Below are 8063 nucleotides of genomic sequence, written 5' to 3'. Positions count from 1 at the left end.
ATAATAGCATGTTATTATTATACATACTATATATATAATAATATAAATATTATTGGGCTTCCCAGGTGGCTCAGCAGGTAAAGAATCCGCCTGCAACTCAGGAGATGCAGGAGATGTGGGTTCAAACCTTCCGTCAGGAAGATTCCCTGGAGAAGGGAATGGCAACTCACTCTAGTATTCTTGCTTGGAGAATCCCATGGACAGAGGAAATTGGCAGGTTACAGTCCATGGAGTTGCAAAGAGTCAGACATGACTGAAGCGACTGAACACACACACACATACACATAAATATTATTAACATAGTACATACTATGTATTCTAAAAGCTTTACATGTATTAACTCATTTAATTGGTACTGCCACTCCATGAGGGAGGTACCATTGACCCCTCTAGTAAGATGAGGAAACCTGGGCACAGACAGGTTAAGTAACTTGCTTAGGGTAAGTAGAAGAGCTGGAATTCAAACCCAAGCAATCAGGCTTCTCTTAGGAGAAACCAGCCCACTTGGGCTGTCTATGGAATAGTTGAGACTTACTGGTGGAGGCGTAAAGAATGCTCAAATGGCTTATGGGGTGGTGATGCTCACAGAAGTTGCTGGTCATGTGTGCCTGACTATGGGCCCTGGGGTGTTTGCATGAATTCAGATTATTCACTCCCAGAGAGCCTCTGATTCATTAAAAATAAAAAACAAAACAAAACTGAACTCAAAATCTATTGCTGAGTGACAGGCAAAGGATACGCAGGTTAACACAGAGACTAAATAAATGTGACTGGGGGCAGGGAAGAAATGGAGGGCAGGGGATGAAAGGAGTGAGAAATGAAAGTTAGGAAAGAGCCAGGGAATGAAGAGGCCACAGGATGTGTGTGGAAGGACTTCCTTGAGCCCTTCTCCAGCCTTTGCTTATGTTCTAGGCATTTAAAAATAGTGACTTACTGTCCCCACTGAGAGGGAGAAAGACAGAAAGGGATAAGAATTCTAGCCGCGAGGGCAGACAGGAACCCCCTGGGAGAAATCTAGGCCTTTGACTTGGAAGTACCAGCTTAAGCAAGACTGCCCCTTTTCTGGCTCTCCATCTTGTCTTTCCTAAGCCAAAAGGATTGAACTGGATTATCCTTGAGGTTCCATCTCTAACACATGCAGATTCCTCTATGGGAACTCAGTGGGGAAAACCAGTGAGGGGGCTGGAGTCCTTGCGTGGGGCCAGGACTAAACAAACATTTGGTAACTAGGATGAGCTCAGGGCTCTAGGGGAAAGGCTCTGCAGGGGGTGATGAGAAAGCAGCCAGGCCAGGAAAGGCCATGCCCCAGAACAGTGAATGGAGGATGGACTCATTCATTCCTTCAACTGTGTCCCTTTGAAAACCTAGAAAGCTGAGCTTCCCCTTTGAGGAGGCCATATGAGAGTATGAGTTATAGATGTCTAGGAAGGGCAAACTCTTGGGTCCCTCCTCTATTTTTGAGGTATTACGGGAAAAATTAGCTGTTACCATGTACCAGGTGCAGATCTAAGCATTTTACGTGTATTAGCCTCATTTAACCTAAAAAACAAACAAACCCTGAGGCAGCATATCTTTCAAACTGATGTTCCTATTTCATCTTAACAACCCTCTAAAGTTAACAAGGCCATTTGGTTGATGAGAAATCTGAAAAAGCTGAAAAGGGGGAAATTAGATTTCTAGTGGGATTTTCTAATGGATAAAGGTGGGAGACCCTGGAGTTAGGGGACTCTCACTTCCCAGGAAGATCTTTGCTGGCTCTGGGTTTCTAGATTGGTTTAGCAGGAGGGAAGGCGGGGTGTGCCTTCCAGCCCTTGACAATAGGGAGAGGAAAATACGCACCAAGGTCACATGACATGTTACTGATTAGGGAGAAAATGACACTGACATCTTGGAGAATGCTTCTTAGAAGTCTTTAGAGATAGAAACAACTATGGGGATTAAATCTGTAAAAGGAGCTTGAGGGGGGGCCAGAGGGAGAATTCTCAGTGAGCTACAGTGGCTCTTTGTTTCCACCAACTACTGGTCCAACAGCAGGAGAGAAGGCAATGAGATATATAGAAGGACTTCACTATTGTTTGGGGCTGATAGGGGAATCTTGCCTCCTGTGGTGATTGGAAAGCCAACACATTCCTCCACTACTAGTCTGCCAGAGGTGGAGGGATAGTGGTTGCAGTGGTGGTGGTGGGGGGATGGTGGAGAGAGAGATAGTAGTAGATGCGGGATGGTTTGCCTGCTTGACCTCTGACCAGCTAGAAAAGCCTGAGATTTCTGAGGAGGAGGAGGAAATTTGCCAAAAGGGCACTTGAGGGGAGGGTCAGTGTGTTTGGGCTCCAGTCGGGAGTGAAGTCAGAGACATAAATCACGCCTCCCAACTGCCCATTTCCTCTTTGAGCTAAGTTCCCAGCCAAAAGCCCAGCTCTCCTGCCAGAGGAGTGAGTTTGGTGATGGGGGAGGAGCCAAGGAGCTGGGAGCCAGTGGTGGTTGGGAATGGGAATCAGTTGGGACCTCGAATCTAGTCTCCTCAGGGTCATGAAATGTGCTCAGGGTCAGGGCTGGTAGGACCGGGAGGCCAGAGATCTTAACTGAGTAATAATGAGAAATGCTTATGAGGGTTGTAGATCGTCATTCCACTCAGGACACACCCACCTCACACCCAGTCTGCTGAATTCTCCCCCACAAATAAAACCACTCTGACGTGCCTAGAGGCACAGATACCTCCATAGACACGGCCCCCATCCAGCTCTTCCCCTTCCAGCTGTTGCTCACTTTTGCCAGAAAACCCCAGATCTTCCTGTGAGCTGCACTAGAAGAAAGGGGTGGGGGTTGAAAGAGATAAGAGTGTCTTGGATCTCCTTTAAGACCTGGAAACATCCTCCCCTTGTGCTGTTTTTTGTGTGGCACGTCCTGTGTCATGTCTTTTGCCCCTCTGCGCTGGGGACAGGTGTGCAGGCTATCCCCTCTCACTTTAGGAGAGACTTGGTGCTCTGTTGTCCTCTTGGTCTGCGGTACCTGGGAATCACAGTGATGGAGCAGGAGGCCTGATGGGGTATGCATGCCGGGAGGGGGCAGGAAATTGAGAAAGCAACTAAGACAATGGTGGTTTCCGCTGGCTCGGGTCCCGGTTGCTGGGTCCTGTCTGACCCTAACAGCACCTCCTACCTTTTCCTTTGGTCAGCTTCCTACTCAGTGCTTATTTGTGGGGAGAGACAGGAGAGGCAGGGTTCCTTTGGAAGAAAAGTAGCCCTTCTGTCATCCCTTTTCCAAGTGACTGTTCTGGATTAAGAACAGGGATCGGGATCTGGGGGAATAAGTAACCTCACCCAGCCTGAAGCCATTCCACCCCTGCGTAGTCTTCTCTTCCATGTAAAGTTTGTCATGGCCCCTCCGTGGTGTAGCTATAAGCACTTTAACATTTAAGGGGAATCATGATGCTCTTATTTTGGAATAAGTCTACCCCATTCCGTTCTCTGAATTGTCTGTTTGCAGTCCCATTAGTCTGGAAACTTCAGTGGAACAAAGACTGTGTGTCTGTCAGTTGGTTCAGGCCCCAGATGAGCATTAAGAAAATAATATACTATACTTGGTAGGCAAAGTGACAATATGATAATAGTGGAGCAGGGGGGATCTTGGGAATGCTGGAATATTCTTTTTCCTAGGAAAGGGGTGGGGTTAGGGCCATAGCTACCAGGACCACTTAAATGGGGGTAAACTGGCACAAGGCCTCCCTCCTCCCGTACCTGTGAGGACCAGAAAAAGCCTCTTTCCAACACAACCTCTATTTGTCACTTGAATCTCAGTGTTTCCAGATTGTCTTACTGTTATGCCCGGTTTATCTTTATCTTTGCTCCTGCGATTCCCATGTCTGGAATGCTCTGTATCATTCATCAAGGCCCACCCAAGCCCTGAATACGTTTCCCCAGTTCATTCTAATTCTCAGTAATGTCCCACTGTTCTGAATTCTTGCACTCGTAGTCTGGACTACAGTCTTGCACTTAATTATACAGGGTATTTACAAAATCTTTGTGCAATTTAGAAACAAAATACATTTGGATGTACATATGAAACCATTTATCTCAGATTGGGACTTGAATCCATTTGGCCAGGACTCGAACCTGGCCAAAACCCAGTCTTCCAACTGAGATCACAGATCTGGTTTCAGAACCTAATGAAGCTCAGGTTCTTGATGTCTCATCGCAGAAAGAATTCAGTGAGAGACAAAGGGGTAGGTAAAAAGTGGACACTTCACAGAATGTGGGCCATTGCAGAGGGCGACTGCTGCCTCGAAATGTGGCGTGGTTAGCTTTAATGGGCTGGGTAATTTTATAGGCTAATGAGTGGGAGGATTATTCCAATTATTTTGGGGAAGGGGTGGAGATTTCCTGGAATTGGGCCACTGCCCACTTTTTGATCTTTGATGGTCATCCTTGGAACTGTCGTGAAACCTCTGGGTGTGTCATTTAGCTTGCTGATGTATTACAATGAGCATATACTGAGGAGCAAGGTTATTCGCATGGTCAATCAAAGGTTAATCGAAGTTGACTTGTCTGCCAACTTGGACCCATTTATGTTGTGTCCTTGGGTTACGTCATTCTTTCAAAAGTTGTGCCCTGCTCCCTTTCCTCCTATTTCACATATGGTTCAGCTCAGTTCAGTCGCTCAGTCGTGTCTGACTCTTTGTGACCCCATGAACCGCAGCATGCCAGGCCTCCCTGTCCATCACCAACTCCCGGAGTCCACCCAAATCCATGTCCATTGAGTGGGAGATGCCATTCAACCATCTTATCCTCTGTCGTCCCCTTCTCCTTCTGCCCTCAATCTTTCCCAGCATCAGGGTCTTTTCAAATGAGTCAGCTCTTCGCATCAGGTGGTCAAAGTATGGGAGTTTCAGCCTCAACATCAGTCCTTCCAATGAACACCCAGGACTGATCTCCTTTAGGATGGACTGGTTGGATCTCCTTGCAGTCCAAGGGACTCTCAAGAGTCTTCTCCAGCACCACAGTTCAAAAGCATCAATTCTTGGGTGCTCAGCTTTCTTTATAGTCCAACTCTCACATCCATACATGACCACTGGAAAAACCATTACCTTGACTAGACGGACTTCTGTTGACAAAGTAATGTCTCTGCTTTTTAATATGCTGTCTAGGTTGGTTATAACTTTCCTTCCAAGGAGTAAGTATCTTTTAATTTCATGGCTGCAATCACCATCTGCAGTGATTTTGGAGCCCAGAAAAATAAAGTCAGCCACTGTTTCCCCATTACATATGGTAGAAACAATTAAACATATTTTATGAACGCATATTCCATATAGAATTTCTAATGCTAATGTTTGCTTTTTGTTGAGTTGGTGATGCCATCCAACCATCTCATCCTCTGTCACCCCCTTCTCCTCCTGCCTCTTGCTTTTTGTTAATGTACTTTTAATTTGCAAAGGCAAAGTGCATTCTATACTGGAAAGACCTGGGTTTGAATGCCGCCTCTCTCACTTAATAGATATGTGACCTTAGGAAGTTAACTTTCCTGGGTCTCAGTATCTTCATCTGTAAATGGACACAACAAATTCCTCACAGATTCATTGGAGAATTAAACTAATACACTGTATATAAAATTACCTCCCACAGTGTTTGACTGCACATATTAAAGCCTCATTCACTTTGTCTGAGGAATCTGAAATCTATTCAAAGTCTGATGTGCTCTCTGAATGGAATGGAATGTATTTTATAGGTCAGTTCTCAGCACAGATATTTCTTCCTCCAAGAAATCTTCCTTAATCCCCAACCCAGTACCCCAGATTTTTCTGTCATGGCCTTTACCTCACTGTATGGTATATCACTGTTTAATTGCCTCTCCCACTGGACTTAATTCTGTGGGGATCTTGTTTACTTTTGTTTTCCCATTGCCTAACACTTTGCCTAGATCAGTAAACATTATGTGAATAAACTAAGTCTGAAAAAAAAAAAAGGAATGGTAAACAACACAGTGATATTATAAAACTAGTGTCTGAACTCTATGACAAATAATTTAAATTAAAAAGAAAATCTATTTATTTATTTGGGTGCATTGGGTCTAAGTTGCTGCATGAGGGATCTTTAGTTGTGGCATGTGGGATCTAGTTCCCTGACCAGGGATCAAACCCAGGCCCCCTGCACTGGGAACGTGAAGCCTTAGCCACTGGAGCAGCAAGGAAGTCCCATCATTTTTTTTTTTTTTGACAAAATAGTTTTCCAGGGACTTCCCTGGTTAAAACTCTGCACTTCCACTGTAGGGGGAACAAGTTTGATCCCTGGTCAGAGAACTATGAGACCACATGCCACATGTGGTACGACAAAACAAAACAAAATAAAACAAGAGAGTCTTGTAGCAAGATAGTACTTCTTGTGATCTTGCTTTTAATGTACATCCAGTTCTTGAAATGCATCTGAAGATGTGATCCAATTACTTGTTAACCTCAGTCACCTGACCTGTCCCCAGAGAACTATATTTTGTAGGTGTAGCAGCACTGTCTCCAAGAATCTAGACTCCTTTTCCTTTTAATAATATGACCCCTCCACTCTGCCACCCACACAATGAGTTTCAACAGGGTACATGGTTGCTGTGTAGCATACTCTTCCCAGTCTCTTTAACAGTTAGGGGGTGGACACACAACTAATTCTGGTCAATGGAATGTGAGTAAACCAATGTGTGTCACTTGTCAGTCATGCTCTTAAAAAGAAAAGGTGATCATCTTCTACTTCCTCTTCCTTCTGCTTGCTGGGAAGTGGTGACAGACTAAACAGCCACCTTGGATCAGTGATACAAGCCTTTACCACCAGTCAAGGACTATCTACCCTCATCTACTTCTGGACTGTTATTTTATCTGAACCCTTCTCTTTGCCGGTCTCTTTGACATAGCAGCATGGCCTACATTCTTTGAATGAAGATTGAGATCACAAAGGAATCATGAACTCTCTTAGCCCACTCTGAAAAATGTTCTCAAAGGAGTTTAAAGGTAAAGCAGAACTGAGTTTCAATGAAAATAGAATCTCCTGAAGTTGTTTATTTAATAGCATTTTGTGAAAAACTATGAAATTTGCCCATCACGGCATATTCAAATTTCTTACAGGTTTATCTATATTCTACCTCTTTTGTTTAGCATAATATATTATTTATGGTAATTCTGAGATCCAAGGTGGTTTATATAGCCAGACTCCAAGATGGCCCAAAGAGCCTCATCTCTTGGTATCCATGCCCTTCTCTGTTTTCTGTCTACACTGAATCATGGCTGGCCTGTGTGATCAGCACAGTACTGTGGGACTGACGTGTAACTTCTGAGGCTAAGTCATAAAAGACATGGCAGTTTCCACCTTGGTCTCTCTCTTGGGTTATTTGCTGTGAGAAAGGCCAGCCACCATGTCAGGTGGACACTTAAGCAGGCCTATGGAGAGATCCATGTAGAAAGGAATTGAGGTCTTTCAACAAAAGCCAGCACCAACTTGCCAGAATTTGAGTTCACTCCCATGAAGTGAGTGAGTTATCTTGCAGTATGCCGTGGCCAACCCCGTTCAACTTTCAAATAACTACAGCCCCAGCTGATGTGCTAACTACAGTGACATGAGAGACATCAAGCCAGAGCCACCCAGCTAAGTGGCTTCTGAGTTCCTGACCCATAGAAACCACGTGAGAGAATGTTTCTTGTTGCTTTTAAGTCACTTTTGAGGCAATTTGTTGTGAGTCAATAGATAACTATTGTTGTTGTTCAGTTGCTCAGTAATGTCCAACTCTTTGCGACCCCATGGACTGCGGCACGCCAGGCTTCCCTGTCCTTCACCATCCCCGAGTTTGCTCAAACTCATGTCCATTGAGTCAGTGATGCCATCCAACCATCTCATCCTCTATTGTCTCCTTCTCTTCCTGCTTTCAGTCTTTCCCAGCATCAGGGTCTTTTCTAATAAGTCAGCTCTTCACATCAGGTGGCCAAAGTTTTGGAGCTTCAGGTTCACCATCAGCCCTTCCAATGAATATTCAGGATTGATTTCCTTTAGGATTGACTGGTTTGATCTCCGTGCAGTCCAAGGGATTCTTGAGTC

The sequence above is a fragment of the Moschus berezovskii genome, chromosome 6 (genome assembly GCF_049115385.1).
Source record: "Moschus berezovskii isolate FMDL1 chromosome 6, NW_MosBer_1.0, whole genome shotgun sequence".
Taxonomy (NCBI): domain Eukaryota; kingdom Metazoa; phylum Chordata; class Mammalia; order Artiodactyla; family Moschidae; genus Moschus; species Moschus berezovskii.
This window is presented reverse-complemented; position numbering follows the sequence as displayed.